The sequence below is a fragment of the Canis lupus genome, chromosome 22, assembly GCF_003254725.2.
Source record: "Canis lupus dingo isolate Sandy chromosome 22, ASM325472v2, whole genome shotgun sequence".
Classification (NCBI taxonomy): domain Eukaryota; kingdom Metazoa; phylum Chordata; class Mammalia; order Carnivora; family Canidae; genus Canis; species Canis lupus.
In genome coordinates this window covers 33169601-33196468 of record NC_064264.1, presented here as the reverse complement: position 1 = coordinate 33196468, position 26868 = coordinate 33169601, and the positions used below count along the sequence as shown (strand labels likewise).

Below are 26868 nucleotides of genomic sequence, written 5' to 3'. Positions count from 1 at the left end.
TGGTGCATCGCTACGTCGTGGCCAAGGCCACGGCCACGGAGTCTAACAACAAAAGACCAGCTTCAGAGCAGAGGGAAAGGAAAAGACCGTTCACAAGGGGATTGTTAATACTTAGGAGGTCAGAGAGAAAAACCAGCTAGGCTTTACATGGTAAGGATAATTATTTCCAAAAAGTACCTTGGCTAGCCTCAACCTTATTCGAAAGGTACTGTACAAAATTGCAAATTAGCTTGTTATTTTCTTTAGGTCTCTTCTTAACTAGTGTTCTCAAAAAGTAGTGTGCATCAGAATCACATGGAGGGCTTGAGCAAAAGCACAGCTTCTGATTCAGTAGGTCTGTTAAGAGGCCTGAGAATTTCTGTTTGTAGCAAGTCAGAAACACTAGTTCAGGATCGCATATTGAAAACCACTTAAGTACTACGTAAGATTTTTGAAGTTAAGCTATTTTTTGGTATTTCCCACTTTTTCCCTGTCAACTCCCCTACCTCCCACAAACACCGTAAGACCTAGGAATTGCTTCATAGCCCAGAAATCCTGAGATTATTCATGGGTGAAGGCAGGAGGTATAACACTAGGCCTTTGCCCCCTCTTGCCCAACACCCAGTACACTCCTAACCCTAGAAGAGCAGGGAAGGAAAAACTACAGGTGTGACAATTCTTTTTTGTTTACCAGAGGAATGAGAGCATTTTAAAATTCAAACTAGAATATAGATAATATTCTAGGAAACAAACAAGGAAAGAAAGACAAACTGTAACTGAAAATTATTAGTTTTCGAAAATACCATTGTGAACTAAGATTGGATACATGAAGTATTGGAAATTAAATTGACCAATAATAAATAAGATTTGGAACAAGCCATTAGACATAAGTTTATCATTATTTTAAAAAGGATGCTCAATTTTACCAAAGATGGCTGAAGCTAGGCTAAGTGACAAACTGGTGACTAGGATAGAAGTTATAGTCATTTTTTAATGTTGTAACTCTGAGGTTTTTTTTTTTATCTGAAAAAAAAATAGTTCAAGAACAATACATGTGAAGATTAGAATTGCAGAGTAACCATTTTAAAATGTATATACATTTTTTAAAGTAAAAATTTTTATTCCAAAATATAAGATTAATATACAATTCTTGAAAAAAATTTAGAAAATTTAAAAATATTTGTCCACAGTCTCACTGTCTAAATACAAGTATTAATGTTTTTCTATACTTTAATCTTTTTTCCAAGCATCACTTTTATCTAATTTTGATATATAATTGACATAATTTTTGAAGTGTACCATTTCCTATGTATTATGAGTGTTATAATATTATTACAAATAATTTCTTAGTGTACTTAATGTCTACATACATATTCATAATGGAAATGTATCACACTTCACTCAAATTTTCTTTATTGTCAGACATATTTCCCCTTTCTCCCTATATTCTAAATAGTACTACAGTGAGTACCTTTTTACATAAAACTTTCTCTGTATTTGATATAATTTTCTTTGGATAAATTCCCATATTTAGAACTACTTGTCTCAGGCTTAGAAATTTAAAAGCTCCTTCCTACATATTGTCAAATTATTTTCAAAAGAGGTTGTAATATTTCTCTCTCCAGTCCAGTATTGAGTACCCTAAAATTTTTTGATCACTGCCAATTCAATAAGTAAAAAAAATTATATCTTGTTTTAGTTTTAATTTGCATTTCATTGTTTATTAATGAATTAAATACTTTTTTTCATGTTTGTTAATGAGATATATTTTCTCTTGTATGCATTTCCTGCTGACAATTTGGTTAACTTTCAATTCAGATGTTCATATTTATTCATGAGAAAATATGAGTACAGGTTTTTGAGAATAAAATAAAACCTGAAAACATAAAACACTTTAATTGGTGTTAGAGAAGTGTTATAAATAGAGTAACTCAGAGTTTTCAATTTTCATCTTTGAAGCTCAAATATCAAGACAGTGTTTGAGAAAAATAATATCAAAGTAAAACAATTGTCACATTTGGATAAGTAAAGGTCACAGAACTGAAATCTTTCTTAGTGTAAGCACAACATCAAAGAGGTGCCAGATTTAAAGACCATCACCCTCAAAAGGAAGAAATAGGTTCGACATTAAATGGTTTAGATTCTTTTCCTATACATATGGAAAAGAGTGTAAGTGTTCAGTGGCAAAATAACTGCTCCATCTTTTCCCAAACTTTTTAGGGGCCACTAGAATGAATACACTGATCAGTCCATAGTTTGCCAAACATTGCCTGGAAGAAAGTAAACTTTTTGGTCATTAGTTTTCAGTTTTTCTGTCTGGGAAGAAGAGACTGGACGGTGTCAAAAAGGCGGATACAACACCTGGATATAAACTGTATCTTAGAAACCTCTTTTTTTAAGATTCATCCTTTGGAGGAAATACTTGGTTTTGGCCAACAGGGCCACTGATCTCTGGGGCTATTGACAAAGGCCATAAATGTATGTCCATTATTCTTGTTCTGTCAACAGCCTTGACATTTCTATTTGGCTCATCCTAGATCAGTCATGGGGGAATAGGTGACTTCCTTTCCCTTACGTTCAGAAACTCAAAATGTCTCAGAAATTTATTTATTTTTTTACAATTTAGTACTTTTGCCATTCTTCCTCAAGAAATGTGGCATAGTTAACATTTCGTGGGTTTTTTTTTTCCCTGTTTAAGAAGATGCCATCATGATGTTCTATATAATATCCTGATTAACTTATATTAGAAGAAATTCATGTTTTAGAAAAATGCAATTATAAGCTAATCATGTGCCATTTTAATGTTCATGCTTTGGAAATCTATTTTAGTTGCATCAATTTACTTGTATTGATGTAAATATCCTCTTAGAAAAGTTACAGCAATGTTAAGAAGAAAACAATTACTTCATAAAAAAACAAAGCCAAAGCCCTTCTAACATTTAAGTTTTTATGTTCTGTGTGGAAATGTGTGTAGTTCTCCCAACATTTCTGTCTCCTTTTCCTGAATGTCAGGCAGAGGGTATATAAATAAATTATAAATTCCCACTTTCTCCTATCTCCTTTGGCCACCTCTTCTACTAGGTCTCACATACACTGTTTATTGTCTCCAGGGAAATTTTAACAGCTTCGGTTTCCAAAAGCACACAACCTTAAAGAAATAGTTCTCCACCAAGGGCAAATGCACCAGGGCCACGTGGCAAGGTCTAGAGACAATTCTCAATTTTCACAACTGGAAATGCTACTGATATCTGGTGAGTAGAGGCCAGGGATGCTGCTACAACATCCTACAGTGAGCAGGACAGAGCCCATGACAATAAAATATCCAGTCCCAAATGTCAGTAGTGCCAGACTTAAGAAACCTAGCACGTGAGCAATAGTGACAACTCTGTGTAAAGACAAAATAAATGGCGGGGGGGGGGGGGGCGGGAAGGAAGAATTGTAAGACTGTTGACCTCTCCCTTGCTACAGTCTAGAAGATTATTCATTTGGGTTGAAGGGAGACAGGATGGATGGGAGAAAGCAAGTTGAACAGAGGTAGCCTTGGAATCCCAGGAGAGAAATGAAGTCCCTCTACCCTCATTCCATGCCTCCCAGGTTGGGGCCTCAGGAAGAGAGGAGATGGCTGTGTGTTTATAGGAAGATGCGACTATAAAGAAATAATGATTCCTATCCAATGACTGAAGGCCAGATGAAATGATGGATAGCTTAACAGAGGCACCTGTACTCAGATACGTCTCTGATACCTGTACAGAACGTACATACAACCTTTGGGGTAGCCCAAATTGACTGGTCAGGTAAGGGAGATTGAACAATGGAACAAGTTTGAATTTTTTTTTTTTCACACACTATGGTCTGGGCTTAGTATATGCTGTAAGTAGGTGTTCTGTTCTGAATTACACAGGTAGATTATAAATCTATTTATATAAGTCTATCTCAATAATTCAGTTAAGAGCAATACTTTCTGTTTCTGTTTTGTTGCCCTGAATTAGAACAGGCTATCACATGATATTGGTGCTTGATTCTGTAGTCCCCACCCCTCTATCACTGAAGTGTTTTTGAATTTTATTCCACATTTGTGTATCAGGGCCAGTGACATAACTAAAGGTAGTTTGATAGGTTTAAAACCAGGGCTAACTTTGTATAAACTACCTAGTGACTCAAACCCATTTCGAATGTTGAATTGCTACCATCTTAAGGAGACTTCAGTGTTCTAAAAAAATTATCTGGTGTAAAAAGTATAGTTTTGGGGTATTTGATCTGACTGGTCTTAAAAAAAGAAAAGAAAGAAAATTCACGATTATGTAACACCCTGTCACAGACACCTCTGTTAACTAAAGCCAGTATTATCTTTCAAGGGTGTCACAGTTCTATTGATTTGAGTCTCCACCCAGAAACTTAGAGAATTTACCCAACTATTCATCAAGAATTCTGGACACCATTATCAAAGGAAAAGGACACGTGTTGGCAGAGGACTCACCACCATCTGCTGCCAGCTCCGGCAACAATCCAATGTTTGTATACCAACCCTGAGCCAGAGGAAGGCTTTGTTCCTGTAGGACATCTACTACATTGTCCCCTCTGGGTGCAAGTTGCTCTTCTCCCCCTTCCAGTGGCCAATCTGTTTGTTTGCTTTCTCCAGATCATTTGGTGTCCTTATCTCTCACTGGAGACTAGATGTTAAGAAAAGAACCTGAAATCCTCTTCCTCAGGTAAAACAGTTGTTTATCAGGCAATCCTTAATATTATATTCATCTGCCATCACAGATAACTGACACTGACACTCTACTTTCCTTCCAACAAACCTACATCTAGATTGGATATCCATCCCTAGAGCATCACAGCTGAGGGCTAACTCTTCATTTACATTGATAATGCCTCCATTTACTTCTTGAGACTCTGGACACATTATACAAATTGAGTAGACAAACACATTACCCTGATATAAAGTCATGTCATGGAGTCCAGAAATAACAAGTTCAATCAGAGCTCAAAACTACATAAAAGCATTTCTTTTTTTTTTTTTTTAAATGTATTTTTTTTAATTTTTATTTATTTATGATAGTCACAGAGAGAGAGAGAGGCGCAGAGACACAGGCAGAGGGAGAAGCAGGCTCCATGCACCGGGAGCCCGATGTGGGATTCGATCCCGGGTCCCCAGGATCGCGCCCTGGGCCAAAGGCAGGCGCCAAACCGCTGCGCCACCCAGGGATCCCCATAAAAGCATTTCTAATGTACAAAATCAATCTCCTCTCCACTGATTATATTTTGTCCTCCTACACAATCTGGAATTACAGGAAAAGTGCCATATTTTCTTCTTTTATTGGGTTATCTAGAAGTCGCTTTACTGTTTATTCTGGAACTTATTCCCATCTCTGACATGTCAAAGTGAAAGAGATTAAAGTGACTCCAGATCTGCAGAGAACTTAATCTAGCATTACCTTCAACCCTTACTGAGATCTTCTACCCAGTTGGGCATCACCATTATTTTACAAAAGTGATATCATTGTAAAATGTCATTCATAGAGGAAGAGAAAGTTAGGAAAGCCTTAAGTAGAGGATCAGGAGAAATGCCATGGCATAGAGGAGGAGATGTGGTGAGCAGAGGCTTCATAATTGTCTTCATATTCTTTTTTATGAAAAATTATTACAATTCCAATACTTATATTCTCCTTCTTCTATGAAGGAAACACCTGATGGGTGGGAGAAAGCCAAATTTATTAGTAAGGAAAAACAGCACCAATAGTAAGGATTGCAGGCAGCTTGATGACATGGAAGAATGGGAAACAGAACCATCTTGGGAGCTACAGCTTCTTGGGCAGGTTTCATGATGACTCCCTTATTGGCAGTTGACAATTTCCTAGATTATCTCATAAGAAAGCTCCCCTGAATGAAGCTCCCTTGTTCACTATCCCCTGGGCCCCATCTGAGGTGGACATTGGAGAGGGTGTCCTTTTTGGACTTGCACAGCTTTTGTAGCCTGTGTCTTGCTGGTACTGGTTTGAGGTCAAGCAAATGCTTTTGGGATTGAACAGAACTTTGAGTTTTTAGTAAAATCATTTCTTCAAAAATCTAATGGACTTCCAGTTTATTTGCTTCTGCTCAGTTGTATGTGTTAATAGCCACAGATAGAAATCTTGTAGAGTCAGGGTTTTTAAGACCGAACACACAGGTCTTTTACTTACCGCCTCTGGGCTCTGCCCAACCCCCTTCTCTCATGTTTCAGGCTGGCTCTCTTAAGGCCCTTTGAAACAAAGAACTGGGGTAGGAGACAACACTCTTCATCTGATCTTTGCCACTGAGCTGGCTCCCATTGTCTGGCAGAGAACTCTTAACTGCAGGTGCTTGAGAAAGACTCAGAGGCGCGACCTTATCTTCTGCTAATTCTGCCCTATTTGCAGCCTTTAGTTAGAACTGCCTCTGTCTAGGGTACAAAAGCAATTTGCTTTTTTCAATTCCACAAGGTCCAAACTACTGACTGTTTAGTGCAGCAGTTAAGAACACAAACTTTGAACTCAGATTGCCTAATTCAAATTAGGTTCCTCACTTGTAAGTAAGATGTGCAACTGGAAAGTTACTTAACTTCTTTGATTCTCATCTGTAAAAGGAGTCTAGAAACACTGTGGACTTTATTGTACTATGGGAGACTTCAGTTATGTGAAATATATAAAGCACTAGAATGGTGCCTGGCACACTGTAGGCACCACGACGTATGCGTAGTTAGTATTACTTACTAATTTAGGATTGCTAGACTCTTGGTCAATTTGTATGGCAGGATGCAGTTGGCTACCAGATTGATTAGCTCACACCTCAGTTTACTTCTTATGTGGACTCTGCTAAAGCAGCAGCCAGTAACAAATGTAAGATAATATATCAAACTTTCCTAAAATTTCTGCTCATGTTATGACCACAGTATGCACTCTACTTTCTAAGAGGTAATAGTAGTTGTTTCATCCAATGTGTTGCCTCAACATAACAGGAACTTTTTGGTTTTTTGGCTTCCATTTTCTCAGCCACTAGCATCTACATTTTAGTTTTGTTATGGCCACCATTCAACTTTGAGGCACCAAATTCTGTCTTCATTAGGGTTTATATTTGTCTGCTTATAATAGAGATCTTAAATACCTAAAGCATAAACATTCTGAACCTTCTTTTCTGTTTACATTGAAGTCTGGATTGTGGTAGTTTAGGGATGGCCTGGTGATTCCATAGTCAGATCTATAAAACATGTTGCTTCCAGTTTCCCATGCTGCCATTGCTAGAATGCTTCCTTATCCTCATAGTTCAAGATGAATAACCAGCCATCACGACCACATGAAGCAGGAAAAAGGAGGAAGATGGAAGATGTGTTCCAGAAGTTGAATACACATATCCAGAACTTGTCCCAGGGCCACACCTAGCAAAGGAGTTGGAATATGTGGTGTTGCCTCTAGTGTCAATATGTCACTGATACAAATCAAGCTTTGTATTATCACAGAAGAGAGTGTGAACAAACCCTGTGGAGACAAACAGAAGCTTCTACCACATTTACTGAAAATGGTTGTTCCTCCAGCTTCACACAGTGTCTTTTTAAAAAATGCAGAACATGTTACCTATTCTTATCTCTTTACTCCTTACTACAAGTAAATATAATGGCAATGAGTACTCACATATTCAAGAAGAAATAAAGTAAAACCCAATAGCTTATATCAAAAGACAATTCCATCTTGGAATAGCTTACGGTTTTCCCTTAAGATACGATTGTATTTCCTAAAATTGGAATTAACTTGCATTTGTATTTTTCAAAGATAAGGATCAAACTTATTGCATGTTTGTATAATATATGGTTGGTAGAGGTTTTATTTATAGAAATAAAACACCTATTTTAGCCCCTATATACTTCCTAAACTTGCAAACAGCAAAATTATATTTTTAGAAGGCTTAATGACCAAAATATCTGGTTAAAATGAAAGGATAGCATACTATATTTGAACATTCAGAGTGAGTATGAAGACCAAACATCTTCCATTAATTTTTGTTTTCTTTTTCTCTTCAATTTATCTTCATGAGGCAAAGAGATGATTGAATAAGCAAGAAAAACAATGTTTGGGGTTTTATAACTGCCACAGAACTTCAAATTAAAAAAAAATTACAATGAGCTAAAGAAGAATAAGCAATATATAAATGGCTTGTTTTCTTTCTTCATTAACCAACATTGCTGTATCTGAGCCTAAGCTTTTTTTTTTTTTTTTTCTTCCTTTTTTTTCTTTTTTGGTTGGTTGGTTTTGTTTGGTTTTGTTTTGGGTGATGTTCAGCATTTTGGTCCTGCTAGGAATTTTAATGAATGTAAAACAAAAGCACTAGTACCAAGCTGAGCTCAGTGGATGAATCAGGTAGGCGTGTGTATTCACAGCACTGATTACTGACAATTTTCTTGTGCCATTGTGGTCCAAACGTCGGTCAATCAGACATGTCACCAGAGAAGCATATTTTTTAAAAGATCTTGGACATTTCAAAGAGCATGTATATTTCACGGATGGAATTGAAGCAAAATTTACAAGGCCAGTAAGCAATTCTGAAACATTCTGCAGATTTCCTGGTTCAGAAGCAATATAAGTGGAAGCAGGAACCAGCCTGAAAAAGTGTCTGCTTTGGACAGTAACCCTTAGGCATGCCACTCAAGATAAAATGCTTCCCTGCAGCCATGAGGCATTACCTACTATTTCCTTTTGCAGTCACTCCGGTTCATAAATAGAGTAACAACTAATTTATTTTTCCCCTTCATCATTAGAATACTAATGTGGGCAACAGGTATCCAGGGTTTATTAGTGTAACACACTTGACAACAAAAAAAGGAATGCCTGGAAGTTCCCACAGGGCAGAAAAGAGACATGATCCATTTGGACTGCTTGATACATATCCATGCCCTACTTAACCTTGTCCAGAAAAGATTCAAGGCTACTTACTTAAACTTTTGGTTTAATTCACAGCCCCCACCTCTGTCTTAGGGTGACTTGGATACCTCAGTAACTTTTTCCAGGTCTCAGTTTTGCAAACTCTAAAACTGGGATAAGCCCTCCTCAGCCTCTGCTTTAAAATTCTTCAAAGATTCTCCAGGGTCCACCTTCAAGATCATTAACAGAGTACAGAAGCCTTTTGTGCCCTCGCCTCTTCTTGCCACCAAAGTTAACATTTGCCTGGATGGCATATGACTTAGCTAGAAGCAATTTAATTAAACTACTTTTAAAAACATTTTAGTGGAAAGAAAGCATATCCACATGAAAATGATGACAAAATGGAATTCTTAGGTATTGGCTAATTGTCCATTGTTTTGATACTCTCTGTGTGTATTAAAGTATTTGTGTCAATTTTTAGAACCATTAATGCTCTTACATTTATAATTCATTTTGTGTTATACTACCATACAACAAAAATTTGGAATAGCATAAATGTCCATTGTATTTTTTGTGTTTGCTCTATTGTTTTGTTTTCTGCAGTAATAATTCGTTGTTTTAATAAGAAAAAAGAAAAAAATGATGAAACAAATTACTTTTTAATGAGTGTGAGCTTATTGTATTCTAGGTAATGTGGCAAATTTTAGTTTCAATTGTCTGTTTTAATCCTTAATAATTCTGTGAAGCAGATGTTATGAATGCCATTTTACAAATGGCAAAAATAGGAACTCAAAAATGCTAAATTTAAGTTCAAGGCTATATTGTGGCTATTTCCAGAGAGGATTTGCACACAGACCAATCATGTTCTTAAGCAGTCATTATATTTCTTGCTACTGATGGATATTTAGATTGTGCTTTCAACTATTACAAATAGCATAAGGGAGAAATAGATGGCTAATAAATTAATTAAAAATTTTAAAAATCAAGATTAAAATGAAAAAGCCATTTTACAAATCAGTAATCCTTTGAGCTAGGTGAGGGACTATTTCATCTTGTGCCAAAATGAGTAACATTTGAGAGGAAAAAAAAAAAAAAAAGAAAGGAAAAGGAACCAGAAACACTCATTTCAACAACAGAAGAATTGGAAGCAAATTGTTATGCTGATCACCTTTTTAAGAAATTCATAACCAAATTACTTTAGAGACAATGATTGAGAGTCTTGTGGCTCCCCCAGGCACGGACTTAGCACCCTTGTCACTTTGGATCAGGTACTTTCCATACACAGCCAACAATTATTTGGATCTTGACCTTGCCCATGCTCTGGAATTCTCTTTCCACTGCTTTGTAGTTCTTGTTAATTTTTCAAGGTTCTGACTCTTTTCTCCCAATAGGCTTCCATTTCCACCCTGAAGATGAGTTAAGGTCAATTTCATGGTTCTCTTACATCCAAAATACATAAGAGCCAATATGGCATATAAAATGTCCAAGCAATATGGTCTTGGCCAATCAAAACAGATCCAGCTATGCAGGAGTTACCAGTGCATACCAGATAGAAATCTATCACCAGAAAGATCATATTATATATATCTTTTTAATAGATATTCAAGCTCCTTGATGGCAGAGGCCATCTGATTTTTAATTTTGTATCATGGTAGGATAGCAAATGGAACTTAAACATATCTACCTCTTTCTTTGATCTAAAATTCTCAGAAAACTACTTATCTGTCACAGAATATATGGTGATTCAGAGAAACTCTGGTCTGGTTACATGCCCAATTTCCCTGGAGTGCAGAAAATGGCATGGGCAAGAGCATGGAACTTTTTCACCATTCATGTTTGATATATGTAGACATATGTGGTAAAGGGGTAGAGGTGGGGAGGAGTCAGACTTTACTAAAAGACTGTTAGGCACTTAAAGGAAAAAGCACCATGTCAACTCTGTCAGGCAGGACCTGGCCCCTCATCTTGGCCTACATTTGAAAGAGAATAGTAATTCCAGGTACAAGTGAGATGGCACATGGCCAATTCCCCACTCAACATTCTCCAAACCAGTTGAGAATATCTCACCCCAGATGGAAGAAAGGTGTTTAAAAAATAAATTTAGGATATCACCAGGAGCCCTAGCATTTCTCTGTGGGACTCACTCCTCCCTTGGAAAAGGCAGTGATGTGAGAAAGGTAGACATGTCCTCCATTTGGGGAGAGAGAGTGTCATCAAAATTCAAAGTCAGATACATAAATGATCCAGGAAAGGGTGGGATTACCGTTTCCTAAGGTTGTGGACAGATAGGATATCTTCATCATAGGGATGTTACATTATATTTCTCCAGCTGCCATAATAAATTACCACAAACTTGGTGGCTTAAATATTTATGATCTTATAGTTCTGCAGGTCAGAAGTCTGCAGTCTGACTTGAGTCTTACCATGCTAAAATTAAGATGTCAGCAGGGCTGTGTTCCTGCTGAAGATTCTAATGGATTATCTGTTACTTTGCCTTTTCTAGCTTCTAGAGGCCATCAACATGCCTTGGGTAGTTGCCCTTTCCAAAGCCAGCAATGATAGGTTGAGTCCTTCTTGCATCAATCTGACCTTCTCTTTTGCCTCCCTCTTTCAAGGACCCTTGTGATTATATTAGGCCTACCTGGATAATACAGAATGATCTCTTTATTTTAAGGTCACTTGGTTAGCAAGCTTAATTCCATCTGCAACCTAAATTTCTTTTTACCATGCAACATAATATATTCATAGATTCTGGGGGATTAGATCATGGACATCGTGGGGAGGGAGAGAGTTATTATCCTGTCTATCACACATGACTAAACACCAAATGGTACTGACCAAATTGCAAGAGCAATTACAGTGTAGAGCAGAGATGCATGGATGGGCCTTTTCCCATCGTGCTCTCAGAGTTCAAAGAGGAAAGCTCCTAATTTAGGTGACTTTACACAGAACAAAATGCAGTCAGTCAACAGCATACAGTCTACAGTGATTCATGATTCCACAAGTTAAATAACTGACTTCAAATTAGCTTTGTTTTACTAACAAATTTTATAAGTAGTTCCTTGAGAACGAAAAACTTGATTAGCATTTGCCAGTGATCAAAATCAGGAAAAGGGAGGCAGTTCCTTGGGTTCATTGTAAGATCCTGACCAAGCCACCTATCTACACTTAAATTTACAATTACCATTCTTTCTCTATCTGCTAAGATAGATAATTTGTTGAAAAGACAAATTATCACCAATATGGTTGCTTCTAACTATAATAAAATATTAAAGTTAAAATTAAGAAGAAAGCACAATTAAATGTTTTATGGGGTTAAATTTCCCTTTCCAGCTTTAAAAGAACCCAGTTTTCTACATTTAGGTTTAAATATGTAGTCTTAATTCAACCCAAACCAACCAGACTGCCTAGTAGTCAACTTTGGGCAATCTCCTTTGAGAATATTTAATTAACATGCCAAATATTTCTATATAAAATCAATGGTACTTAAAATAATCTGTGGTCAAAAGAATTTTGAATAATGCTTCTATTCATCTTTCTTCTACTATTGTTCATAAAATCTATTTGTTTAGTGGATTTGTTTGGGGCCCACTTGTGGTAGAAGATAGGAACAGAAAGATAAAGAGGTCACACAGTTCTTTCTTTCATCTATATATCAGGAGGTGAAGGTAATCAGGTGTGGTACATAAAGAAAGGCAGAGTAGGGAGGTTGACAGGTGGTGTAATGAAGGTTGATCATGGATGTGCAGCTGGGAATGATCATCTAGGTCACAACGCAGGCAAACTATGTTCCACGGGTGGCGAAGCAGAGGCTCAGGGGAAGTGTTGAGAGGCAGACAGGAGAAAGGGTGGTGGTGGTCAGAGATGCCTCAGATGCACAATGTCACTGGGGTCAGGAGCATGAGCTTTATACTTAAGTAGACCCAGGTTGTTTGAAATCCTATGTATGCCAAGTCATGATATCTCTGTACATCTCAGTGTCCTTTTCTTTTAAAATGGAAATATTAATAGTAATTCTTCATGGATTTATTGTAAGGGAAAATGATATAATGCATGTACAGTGTTTAACACAGTGCCTAGCACCGAGCAAATCTTTGGTACAATTGGCAGCCTTTAAAAAAGTCTGTCAATATAGGGGAAAAAAGAAAAGAAGAGTGAGAAGAGAAAGAGAAAAAAGGAAAACAGAGGACAGGGAAGGAGGAAGGGAGGGATGGGATATTTAGGGGCATTTGTCCTGGATGAGATAGCTTGGGGTAAGCCACAGGGCTGTGGTCCCTGAGCAAAAATTCAGGCATCAGGAGAAAGGAAACCAGAGAGGAAAGAGTGCCACCCTCATATGGAGACCTGAATTGATATGAAGAGGGAAACCAAGGACACTGCATCCAGTTAAAGCTCTAAAATAAATCAAGCCACACAATGCCAGGTGACCTGGAGAAACCTCCAACATGTTCCGGAGCCTCAGCCAGACATCAGACAGGCATCAAGGGGAATCTGAGAGTAACTCATGAACCTAGGGTGTCTCCTGGAGCACAAACCCTTCAAGCAAGATTGACAATCTGAGGGACTGTGGATGACTAAATATTTTGGTTGTATTGTGCCCTTTGGTTTGGGAATCTGAGTAAGACTCACTTCACAGGGAGCAATCACAGGGAAACAGTAATGACAGTCCTAGGAAAATGAGATGACACCAGAAGGAGCTCACAATAGAATGTGGAAAAGATGAACACACAAACAAAAACTATTTATGGTGGTGCAAACCATAAGAGAAGCATATCGCAGGTGTTTGAGAGAAGAGCTCGAGCAGTTCTGCCTCATGGAGACAGGAAAGGCTTGCAAGAGCATGAAACTCTCAAGTCAGACTTTAGAAGATAAATTCGCCAGGAGAGGAGAGAGAAGGGACATTCTGAGCAAGGGGACAGCACACAGAATCATGTAGATATGGCATCTTTGGGACACCAGTGGTGGTGGTTATCACATCAAGCATAAATACATCAATAGTGAGAAGAAGGAAAGTGAAGGAAATGGGAGTGAAAGAAAAGCCTTGGCTGTTTTGTGATGTGTTTTCACTTGCCATGTGTATTGATAAATCATTTTTAAGAAATATATTGTTCAGTGAATAATAGGTCATAATAATTATAAGATCTTATATGTACTTACAGGAGTGTGTCGATTTACTGTTTATGGAGAATGTCCATCTTATTTAATTCCCATTGGAAAACAGGAAGATAGGTTCTGTCCTCCCTGGTTTTGCAAATGAGGACAAAGTCTCAAAGGACATTAAGTTGCATGCCCGGGGTTGCTGCGCTTTGACTGAAGCCAGCTGCCTCAGTATTCATTCATATTCAGCAAACATGTACTGAGTTCCTACTCTACTGCCAAGTGCTCTGAGAGATGCTGGGAATACAAAGAATGCTCAAATGAATACACAGAAAGAAGGGGGAAACTAATACATAAACAATGAATTAAAATATAATGAAGTAAAAATCACTGTAAGGATGTGCATGAGATCATTATTCAGAATATGCACAGAGAGGCATAGGAAGAGCTGCCCAGAACAGATGCCACCTGAACTGTGAGTAGGTGTGTAGGGGGTGGGAAAGGGGAAAGCTGTTCCAGGCATGGGAACTGCATGTGCAAAGCCATGGAAACACTAGAGATGATTACATGAAACCAAACCATGCGATGTTCAGGGAGGATCATTTTGGGTTACAGATAAAAGACATAGGAGCCAGGTCAAAAATAGCCTTTGCAGTCTATGCTCAAGGGTTTGAATTTTCATGCTGTAAGTGGCTAGGATCCACTGGAGGATTTTAATTGTGTGAGCGACAAGATCAGATTTGTTATTCAGAAAGCACACTCTGGCAGCAGTTCAGTGGGTGGAATGGAAAGTGGTTACCCTGGAGACGGGCAGACCCATTAGGAAGCTATGACAATAATCCAGGAGAGAGAAAATGAGGATAATGGTTGGAGGAGGAATGAGCAGATTCAAAGACATTTTGGAAGTAGAATTGATGGTCAGGAGAGATTCTCTGGATACAAATGCTGAAACAAAAGGAAGAATCAAGAATGATGGTCAAATTCTAGCTTGGACATCTAAGTGGATAGTAAATCATTAATCAAGATGTAGAATACTAAAGAAGCAGCAGATTTGGAGGAGAATATTTTAAGTACATATGGGATGAGTTGAATTTGAGGTGCCTTTGGGTCTTCTGGTGACTATATCATCCATGGTTAATATATTTAGAATTCAGAAGAGAGATTATATTTAAAGATAAAGATTTAAGAGTAATTGTGAAATATTTTGTTGTTGAAGTTCTGACAATCTCCAAAACTACAAGATCTGGGTACCATTGCTTCTACCCAATTCATTTGCACCATCTCTGAAGGAGGTACTAGCTCAAGCTTTGTTCCAAAGTACAAATTAGCATAGTAGCTCAGTAAACAATGTCTCTGAGCTTCTGGAAAGAAAGATGTTCAGTCACCATAAGGCTCAGAATTAATGAAAAGTCACAGAAATAATAGCTCTATTCTCCAGTTGCTTTTGAACCTCAAATCACTCTTTGGCAACAAGGTAAGATTTTACAGAAACTGCTGAAAAGATCTTCTGGTAAATAGGGCAGCAAAAAGAGTTTGTTCTTAATATTTGTTCTAAACAATATATGTGGTTATATTTTGAAATTGCTAGTTCACATTCCTGACCTGAATTCCTTTTCTAATTGGAAAGTCAATTTTGATTTTGATTATAGGGTATAATTTCTTTAGAAACATCTCCTGTGAAATTAGTTCCTTCTCATTATGTTTTTTTAACCAGATAAAATTACAAGAATCAAATGATATGTGCTATGTAATGGATGCAGTTTGCCCATCCTTGAATAAGAAAACAGTTCTTGGAGGGAAAATATCTTTGCTCAGTTGTGGACAACATCATATTGTGGACCAACAACATCAATTGAAAAACCAATGAAATTGTTATTCCTTTCAGGTTGGCTAGAATTGACATAATGTTAGGTCAGAACATTACTGTCCATAATGCTTGGAAAAACACTAAACATCAATAATTCATCTCTAAGTTGTGATAGATACAAAACAATGAATCCCATTACTTTCCCCTTCCCATCCTCGTACTTCCTAATTTGGGTCACAATTTGCCATGGTATATGGTTTGTCACCAGCATGGATATCAAACCTCTAGAGTTGTCATGTTTGAGAGGAAAGAAGGAAACAGGTGCTCAGCATATTTAATCTTAAAATTATCACAATAATTCTATTCTGGGGATACACAGAGCTAATAAATTTAAAACCATTGAAACAATAATAGTAAAACTGAAGGAGTAATTATGACATAAAAATGTTCCATAAGTATCCAGTAGTATTATTACTGATTATATAGATCTACATTTTTTACCTGAGGAATCTCATACTCAGGGAGCTACATATTTATCCAAAGTGATATAGCTAGTAAGACATGGGTTCTGATTTGGAACCATTTTGCCAGCCTCCAGAGCTTACGCCTGTTCCATTATTCTATACTGCCACTTAGTGACAAGTACATTTAGCCCCCTTGAAAATAATATTTCCATCTAGTATATTCTCATGGAGATACTACTGAAATTGGTATATTAAAAAGCCTGACTTCTAGACCTTGATAGCTGATTTCAAACAATCTTTCAACCCTCCTGTGCCTTAGTTTTCTCCTTTGGAAGAGAGATATCATTACTGTTCTCCTTTGCCAATATACCATGCAATATAGTACAATATATTACAGTTTTTATATTATAGCTTTCATACACATTATCTCATTTGGTTTCAAAATAGAGATGATAAGAGTTAATAGAAAGCACACTGAATTTCCAGTTTCCTGGAGACATTAAGTGAATAAAATTCTCTGAGTCTGAGTTTTTTCACTTACAAAACTAGAGGTGAATTAATATTCTCTCTGGGTCTTTTAGCAATCTTATAAAATGGTGTTGTGTAGGGACTATTTCTAAATTTAGATGTGGAGCAAGGCTCAGAGAAGATCAATGATTTACCCTAAGAATGTCCAACAAATACTTTATGAAATCCTAGGAACTGGGTTTTTGACTCCTAATGTAAGTCCCTTTCTACTCTATTGAGCTACATATTTATTCTGATGGGCAAAGAAACAATAATGATGTTTGATATGAGTAATAACCTGACTCCTCAGATGATTGCTTTTGCTTTTAGGTAGATTGATAAACTTCAAAGTTATTAACATCTATAATTGCTAAGTGGTGATCTGAGTGACATTGGTGACCTGCCAAAAGAGACAGTTGGCACCAGCTTTGTGAGTTGCCCCTAATCCGCAAGCTCACTTTGAAACACCAAAGTCCCCTCTGCCTGTACCTGAACTGCTCTCTTGAAAAATAACAAGTGTCATCTTTCTCTCGAATTGGCTGCACTGCTGTGATATCAATTATCACATGATATTCCAAAAGGCAATTTTGATCTCTGGCATCTAGGCATTGGCAACCCATTGGAAGAAAACGAAGTTTGATGTTAAGCACCTGGCAGTTTCTATCGTAGCTGGAATGAACAGAAGGGTCCTTAAATCACCTGAAATACCAGTGAGTACTCTATAATGTTAATATTTAAACAGGGTGAGAAGTCACAAAACCTCAGTTTTCACAAAAGTTCAATGATCAGAGCTGGCAGGACCTTGGTAATCACTGAATTTAACCACTATATTTTATAAATAAAGAAATTTTTCACCATTTGTCTGGGCAAGAAAAAATGGGATTGGAGCTAGAGTCTTCATTAGCTAGTTTGTTTTAGGGAACTAGAGAAATTAAACAGATGCTGGACAGACACCAACCATGCAAGAGATATCCTGCATTTTCTAAATATGTTGACGTTCCTCCATAGACTCCAAGAAATCCAAACTATTTTGGTATTGCTTCATAAGCAAGTATCCCAACTTAGAAACTTAGAAATGTTGGAAACTGATAGAGAGGTAGTAAAATGCACCAACCCTCTTTTCCTTTTTTTTTTTTTAAGATTTTATTTATTCATGAGAGACAGAGAGGAGAGAGAGAGAGAGAGAGATTGGCAGAGACACAGGCAGAGGGAGAAGCAGGCCCCATGGAGGGAGCCCGACATGGGACTCGATTCCAGGTCTCCAGGATCAGGCCCTGGACTGAAGGCGGCGCCAAACTGCTGAGCCACCCGGGCTGCCCTCCCCACCCTTTCCTTTCTCACTCTAACTATATCCTCATCAGGTGCTTCTCTGATACAATCTTCACACTGTTGTAATTGACTATGACCTTCCTGAGGCATCGTTCCCCTTCCAAAAACAGTCCAAAAAGGCAACTAACTCATAGCCTACAGTCTACTTGCTGTAGACTGTATAAAATTCACATGCTGAAATCCTACCCCTCAATGTAATGATATTAGGAGGTGGGGTTTTTGTGAGGTGAAAATGAAGCCCTCATGAATGGAATTAATGTCCTAACAGAAGAAAACCCATAGACCTCTCTCACCTCTTCTGCCCTATGACCACATAGAAGATGGCCATCTATGAGCCAGAAAGTGGTCTCTCAACAGACACCAAATCTGCTGGTGCCTTGATTTTGGGTTTATCAGCCTCCAGTACTATGAAAAACACATTTTGCTGTGTAAGTCCCCCACTCAGTGGAATTTGTTATAGGAACCTGAGCAGACTAAGGTGCTACCCAGGTTTTTCTAATAATGTTTTCTTCCCTCTCTCCACCCTGACAATACATCAGTTGCACTGTGTCACTGTCATCAGGCTGCTTTTGACTTAAATAATGGCAAGAATTCAAGGGCTTTTGAAGCAATTTAATGTACACTCTATTAGATCTGTTTCAAATAGAGGATAGCAATCCTAGAGAACAAAATGATACAATCACTGAAGCTATATAGTGGAGGCTGTTCTGTAGGTCATGCCTATCTCCAGCTCAGAAGCCTTCTCCATGCAGCCGTACTTAATCACCCTGCGTGTACACTGTTTCCACAGTGGTCTTCCACTCACAGATCCAACTGGATGAAAGATGAGGGAAAGGGACACTACTGATCCAGGGAGTCAGTTTTCCAGAGTGAAGAAAAAGAAAGTAGCTCTGATATCACTACTTAAGAAAGACCTAAAGCTATTTAGTGTGGCTAGGGAAATATGATTTTCCTGAGTTACCTGTTGAACCAGTATTATTACTCTGTATTCTTAATATATATATAGCCAGAACATAATTCCTCTCTCAGCCCCAGGACAACCTGGTGAGATAACCTAATTCTCTCTCTCTTCTTCCACTCTTCAAACTGCAAGATATTATTTTTGTGTGTCTTTTCTTGTTTAAGGTTGCCCTTGATGCTCAGCATAACCTGAGCCTATCTGGATAAAATCATGGGTTAAGAAAAGGCACTCAGAGAATCAGTGCCCTAAGTCCAGAGTCTCCAGGGTGGGTCCAGGCTGCAAAGCTTACTAAGGAAAGTCATATGATATAAATAATTTAACATAAGGAATTCACAGCAATCTGATAGTAAAAATGCAAGCATATTGCTTCTTAGGGAAAGCATAAAACATTGGCAGGAGAAGTCTTGTTTTCTGTTTAATGAATTAAAGAAATAATCACAAATGGGACATAGATCCAAGTGACCACATCAAAATTCACTCATTTGTGCATAATGAATAAATCACCTGTTTTGTGATTGATACATTCCAAAAAGTGACATTAAAGTACTGAACATTTTTAGGGATTGATCTTTCTTGAGAAAGATAATGCTACTGAGCCACCAATAATACTCAATGTTTTCAGCAGTAAGAAACACTTCGCAACATAACAAATGAGAACTATTTGAAAGTGCTGACCTATATCTATAAATCAGAGAACATCCCATGTAAGTTTCAGCTTCACTAATAGGAGTTTTCAACCATCATCCCTCACATAGCAATTCTCATACTGTTATACACAAGAAGGAATAAATAGGAATAGGAGGGAATAAATTTTGATCAAACTCAAAAATTACTAGTGTTTGGTGCTTTTTTCCACCTCTCCCCCGACCTAAAAGCCAGTTTTGCCATGGCAACCTTCAAGAAAATAAAATCAGATATTGAAATAGCACACACACATACATACAGCCCATTGTATTAAGACACATAAAGTAAAGGGAAATACTATGATTAATTTTTAAACTAAATATTTTCAAAAATAATCTCAATATCTCTAGATTGCCATTCTCTAGATAATAATAATAATCTGAACAAAAATGTGGTATAACATAAGTAGAAGTGAAATGCATTTTACTAGTAAAATTTTAAAGGAGGAAACTGCTTTTGGCTATGAGGAAGTAGCTTCTATCAGACTCATCCTTCACAAAGAACAACTACAAAATCTGAATATTTAAAAAAAGAGATGGAAAACATTAAACATTATAAAAGGAAACCAATGCAGCCAGGACTTGAAGATTCTAAAACCAGAATCCTTGAAGATTAAACCTTGATTGCAGAGAGAGGGGAAATACTTTGAGGTGAGCCCCACAAGCCCTTGGGAAATAAGCTGGTTTTGGCACAGAGCGTGGAAACAAAACAGAAAACAGTGGCATAGAGTTTATAGTGTTCTCACTGTGCTGTAAAGATAAAAATCAAAGTTTTAATTGAGGAAATTGGAAAATATTTGGAAATGAGTGACATGTGTACAATGTAGGAAGATTAGTGCTTAAAGGGGAAATTTTAAAGCCTTAAATACATTCACTAGAAGGGGGAGAAAAAAACTAAAAATCACACACATTAAAATATAGCAAAAGGAGATCATGAACAATTTTATGTTAATTTCATAAGTTAAATTCCTCGAAAAAAAGAGAACTTATCAAAGTTGATACCAAAAAAGAAATAAAAAGCCCCCTAAATTATGCTATTATCTATGAAGGAGATTGATTTCAAAATTATAAACCTTCCTGGGGTACCTGGGAGGCACCATTGGTTAAGTTTCTGACTCCTAAATAAATCTTTTAAAAAGATTAGAAACTTTCCCACAAAGAAAACTCTAGGCACAGATGCTTCGAAGAAGAATCATTCTACATATTTCAGGAAGAAATCATTTCAATCCTGCACAAGCTTTTTTATAGTCTAGATAGAGGGTATATGTTTTCCAACTCATGTTATGAGGCCATTGTAACCTTGACAGGAACACCTGGCAAAGACATAAAAAAAAAAAAAAAAGGAAAATTACAGATATTTGTGAACAAAGGCACAAACATACTAAATAATATCAAACTAAACTCAACAATATGGGAAAACAATATATCCCCACAAAGAAAGCAAAACTGATTTATCACTCAAAAATCAATCACTGTCATCCACTATATTAAAAGAAATAGAAAATAAGCATGTAGCCCTTTTAATAAATGTCAAAAATTAAATGAAAACATTTACAACCATTCATGATGAGACAAAACAAAATAACAAATGCTTCTTAGCAAAATAGAAGTAGGAGAAAATTTCCTTATATGCTGATACAGTATCTTCAAAGAAAACATGGAAAATATCATACTTAATGAAATGCTGAAAAATTTATTTCTCAGATAAGGATATCTCAAAAGATAAGGATAGCTTATCACCATTTCCATTTAAGAGTTTCTTGGAAGCCCTGCCAATGCAATAAGGCAAGAAAAAAGGAATAAAATACATATGTATTGAAGAGTAGAGATGAGAATATACATAGAATATCCAAAAGACAAACCATTAGAGTAAGTGAATTTATCAAAGTCAGTACATACAAAATCAATATACAAAAATAAATTATATTAATAAAATGCTAACAATTTAGAAATTAAAATTAAAAACAATATAATTACAATATATATATTATTGTTATTTACAATAATATCAAAAATTAAATATATAGGACTATATCTAACACTAGTGCATAAGAGGGTAAACTAGAAAACATTATCGAAATAAATTTTAAAATATCTAAATCAATGTTGCATATACTATGTCCATGAATTAGATAATAGTATAAGAAAAGTCATTTCTCAGTTTGATCTGTAAATTCCATGCATTCCCAGTCAAAATCTCAAAAGATATTTTTGTGGAGTTTGAGAAGTTGATTTAACTCAAGGTGGAAATGTTGAAGACCAGGAATAGCAATGACTACCTTGATGAGGTAAAGCAAAGTTAGAAAACCTACAACACCAGATATTAAAATTAATTTAAAGCAATTTTAATTAAATTCATTATTGATTAAAGGATAGATGGTAAATTTATTGAAAACATCCCAGAAATATTCAAGAGACAAACCCACATATATACAAATACTTCATTGATGAGAAAGGTGCTATCACAACCAGTAGCAATGATAGTTTCCTTTGCCTTTTTTTCCGCCAATAGGTGATACTGTGTGAATCAGAGAAAGAATAAAAATAAACCTTGAATTCCATCTCACTATCCTATATCATATACAAAAATGAATTCCGGGTGGAACAGATTTCAACGTGAAAAGTAAAACAATACATTTTCTGGATAATAATTTAGAGTATTCTCTTAAATAATTTAAGAGTATTCATGAGCTTAGAATAGGCAAAGATCTTTTAAACATGACACAAAAATGCTACCCATAAGAAAATGGTAGATAAATTGGGCCTCATTAATTTAAGAACAGCTGAACCACTGATGCTAGTCCCTCTCATGTTTTAGAAGAAGCTAGGATATCCATCTTTAAAAAATCATAACATTTAACATTTTAAAAAACCAACGTAAGGATATATTAACCATATCTGGGCAGCCCTGGTGGCCCAGCGGTTTAGCGTCGCCTTCAGCCCAGGGTGAAGATCCTGGAGACCCGGGGTTAAGTCGCACGTCGCGCTCCCTGCATGGAGCCTGCTTCTCCCTCTGCCTGTGTCTCTGCCTCTCTCTCTGAAAAGTCTCTCATGAGTCTCTCATGAATAGATAAATAAAATCTTAAAAAAAACCATATCTAATTATAAAAAAAATCTTGTAATCTAAAACAAAACGAAACAACATTAACCATATCAACAACATGAATTCCCTTAATAGAGATGCAAGAGATAATTACTTGGTTATAATTCAGTTAGTACTGATTCACATGATGCAGTAGTAGGTAAAGAACTAAGTATGTTCCACAGAAAGCATTTTAAAATTCAAAAGTGTTTTAAAAGGGGAAAGTTAATCAAAATGTCTGTGAAAATCTGGCTTCTTTCTTTTTGGTTAGGCTTTTCTGAAGCACAGTTCTGACAGCTGCATAAGAAGGGGTATCAAGTAAAAACATTGAAAGACCCATCAGGGAAAAAGCAAGGGAGTGTATGAAAGAGGCACTGAGATTCCACTCAGAGAACAAAGGCCAGAGGAATGTATTCTGCATTTATGACAAAAGTTTGACTTAGAGCTCTATCTCATATCATGATCTGTAACTAATAGATCATGTTATTAAACTGTGTGTGCAGATGGGGGAGGGAAGGGAGATCTAATTCCACGAATAAGAATAGAATAATACCCTGCCATCAGAGACATGAGTTATTCAAGTCCAAAAGAATAAATAAACCAGCTCCAAAAAGTGAGACTAATTCTAAAAAAGAAAAACAAACAAACAAAACACCAAAAAAAAAAAAAAAATCATCCAAAAGCTTCATGTCCTGCCATTATAAGGCAAAAAGACTGAGCTCCAAAATGTTGAGTACGACAAGCAGGACTGGCTCTGTAACTTGTGGTAGGTACCCTGTGCAAAATGAAAAGGCAGGGTTCCTTGTTCAAAAATTATTAAAATTTTCAATGCTCAGCAACAGCAGAGATTTAACCCAATGCAGGGCCCTTCTGGGCACTGGGACCCGAGTGACTGCCCCATGAAGCTGACCCTGTTAGCCAGCAAAGACTGCACACAAAAATCTAGGTTTTCTTTCGCATTTGCCTATAAGGAAAACCACCATCAGCAGTGTTGTCAGTGACTAAAGAGAACTACGGTGTGAAGTTTGGGATTTGATGTACTTTTCATGGTTAAACTGAGGATAATATCCTCACATTGAGTCTTATGTGCTTTTATTCTGAAACTGATAGCTTGCTGATTCAAGGCTGTGATTTTCAGAACACATTCCCATTTCTGTTTCCAGTCTTGTGTTCCTTAGGCTGCTCAGAAAGAAAGCATTGTGTGTGTGATGAATTTTTTTTTCATGCCCCAGTAAGCTTTCAAATCGGGCCAATCAGAAATGATGCGTGTGCACATAATATCTAGCTTGCTTTAATTCCATCAATTAATATAGAGACTATGTAGAATATTTAATACAAAGAACAAAAGAATGCCATTACATGAAAAATGTAAGAACTAGTTTCAATTGCGTGCTATTCCATCCTGCTTTATCCAGCCACTTTATCTGCATGGATTTCTTCCAGGAGATAAATCTTTCAATCAGAATTTTTTTGGGGGGTTGTAGTCTGTGTCCTGTCAGGTTGTTTATCAAAATTGCAGGTGAATTTTCCCCTCTTGATTCTGCTAAACTGTAAAAGGGCTTGCAAAGCAAGAAATTTTAGTTTTATTCATTCTACACACTGAAAAAAATGGTAAAAATATTTTTTCCTGCTAAACACAAAATAATCTGTCTCCTGATATGTGGCAGGAGCACTAAAGATAGAACAAAGCACAGATCTTTGTTTTATCCAAAGGACATAAAATACACATTTAAAGTTACATTTCAGGGTATAGTTTGCCATTTCTTAACCATTAAGAAACACATTTCAAAAATCAATATCTACTCCTATTTAGGTTTCTTGGAAGGGAAGAATGAAATTGAATATGAGAAAATGCGACTGGTAATGAATAGTAAGAAAGGGATATTTATACTTTATCTTCTGCAGTCCATCCTGTGAAATAATAATGAAGCCAGGGGATGGACGATAATGATCACATGCTTTTATGTGCTAGGGGACCACCATCTCATAGGGTAGAAACCACTAAGGAAGAGTGACTGCTGCACACGGAAACAGAGCACCGTAATGCATAATTTAGGGGTAGTTTGTTACAGGATGAACTTTATCAAATGTGTACAAAGTGAAGACTTAGTGCTATGTAATGTAAAATTAATACCTGTCTTAGTTACAGAGGAGAACATACAGAGGCATTAGCCAGCTCTTTACAGTTTGGGTTATTCTATCACTTACTGCCATCATTGAAATCATTTACATACTGGATATTTGGTTTATTGCATTCCTATCTTGTACATACCTTTTTTTTTTTTTTTTTTCCCATGCCATTTGATAAGCTCAGAAAAGAAAAGCTCATGTTGACCTATTTGGGGATCTTCCATCGCATCTTGAGAGTCATTTTCCATTACTATTTCTTCAACCAACTCTCTTTCCTTGTGCCCATCTTCTTGGTCTCTCACCTGGAATGTTTTAATGAACTTGACTGTCTTGGCTCCAGCCTTCTTTACTTCTGATCTGCTATTTGAATAACTCCTAGCTTCTCTTTTCAAAATGCCTATTTCATCATGCCTCTCTCTTGGCTTACAGGATAAAATCTTGGCTCTCCTATAGATTCAAAAGGAAGCCAGCAGAGTCCAAGGGGCTACAGGAGGAGAAGGAAGTCTTAGCCATGTACATTTATTTAGTTCCCCACCCAACCTGGCGCACCAAAGGCTAACCCCAGTGTTCACTGATACTCAAAATTGAATTGTCTTGCCTCAGATTTAGAGGCTCTTGGCTCTACACTCTAACCTCTAGAGATTACTTAGTGTTTCTGGGTCATACCTGGATCACCACCACCTCTGTTTTATTCCAAGGGAATGTGCTTCTGAGCTGAGCCAAGGACACAGGTGGAGTTTTAACTGATGAATAACAGGGTTGTCCTCAGGGAAAGGAGATAAAACAGACTACTTGGACTAGTTCAAATTCTAGGCATAATCCAAAGGATAACAGAAGTGCAAAGGCTCGATCTAGGCCAGATCAGCAGGTTCAGGATTTCATTGGATTTATAGTCAAAGCCCATACTAGTCAACAGTGTATTTGACTGAAATGTTCCTTCTACATATACCATTGGGAATCTAGTACAGATTCCCCTTGATGAATCTGAAGATTCACAATCTGAGCATATCTTTTCCCAACAAGATCCACTATCAAAGACTATCTATATCACGTAAGTCTGCAGTAGGGATTTGAACTATTTCTCCTAACTACATCAAATGAATCCGGTGAACAACAAAAGCATACAACTCAAAATAAGAAATCACATTACCCACAACTGAATTTTATGTTTTTTTTTCAAAATCATATATTTAATACAGTATTCATGTTAAGTCTGAGCAGAGGATATTGAATCTCTGAAAGATCTTAACAAATTATGTAAACATCACTTTATTTGCAGTGTAGAGCCAAATATTTCCTATTAATGAAAGATTTCTTTACCAAATCCCCATAATAAAGCTGTTTATGGTATTTTCTAAATGAACTGAGTTACATCAGTCCTCAATGCAACACTGTCGCCTTGTAGCTTTAGGAGATTTTTCATATTCCACCAGGGATTTTATTTAAGAGCTAGTCTTTTAACAATTATGTCTTTCTTAATATTTTAACAACTTTACAGACCTCTTGGGGTGCGGTGTTACACTGAAGCCTCTTCAAGCTTCAGAAAAATGGATATAAAAACTCTCAGAACTATTCCCAGAACTAGATTAATCCTTCATGGGAGAAAACTTTGATCATGTGACCACACAAAACATCATTTTCTCAGTAGCACATTAGGATTTCTGTATAAATCAATGACTCAATGTCTTCTTTTGTTTTCTTTACTTTTTTTCAATGGAGGAAATTTTAAAATGAAGGGAAAAAAAGCCCTACCTGTAGCCTTGGTAGCAATTTAATAGCTGACAAGAAGAGGACTTCATAACCATGGAGATACTCGTTTTGACATGAAAATACTCTGTCAGAGTGTGAACTCTGATCCAATACATGAACAGATACCATTTCCCCTGATGCTTTTTGGCGAGACTTCACAAGGAATTTGTTTTCATTATTTCAGTCGCTTAAAAATGAACAAAAAGCTAA

General features: G+C 36.7%; 2 long non-coding RNA genes across 2 annotated transcripts in view; one reads left to right on the top strand and one right to left on the bottom strand.

Annotated features, from left to right (window-relative positions):
* LOC118351991 (uncharacterized) overlaps window positions 1-14094 on the bottom strand; it is a 79079-nt gene extending 64985 nt beyond the window's left edge. Inside the window, exon 1 of the long non-coding RNA XR_004808343.2 lies at window positions 14007-14094. This is a non-coding gene — a long non-coding RNA (uncharacterized LOC118351991). The remainder of the gene's footprint in view (window positions 1-14006) is intronic.
* Window positions 14095-15137: 1043 nt separating this feature from the next.
* LOC118351936 (uncharacterized) overlaps window positions 15138-26868 on the top strand; it is a 49040-nt gene continuing 37309 nt past the window's right edge. Inside the window, exons 1-2 of the long non-coding RNA XR_004808183.2 lie at window positions 15138-15420; window positions 17330-17434. This is a non-coding gene — a long non-coding RNA (uncharacterized LOC118351936). The remainder of the gene's footprint in view (window positions 15421-17329; window positions 17435-26868) is intronic.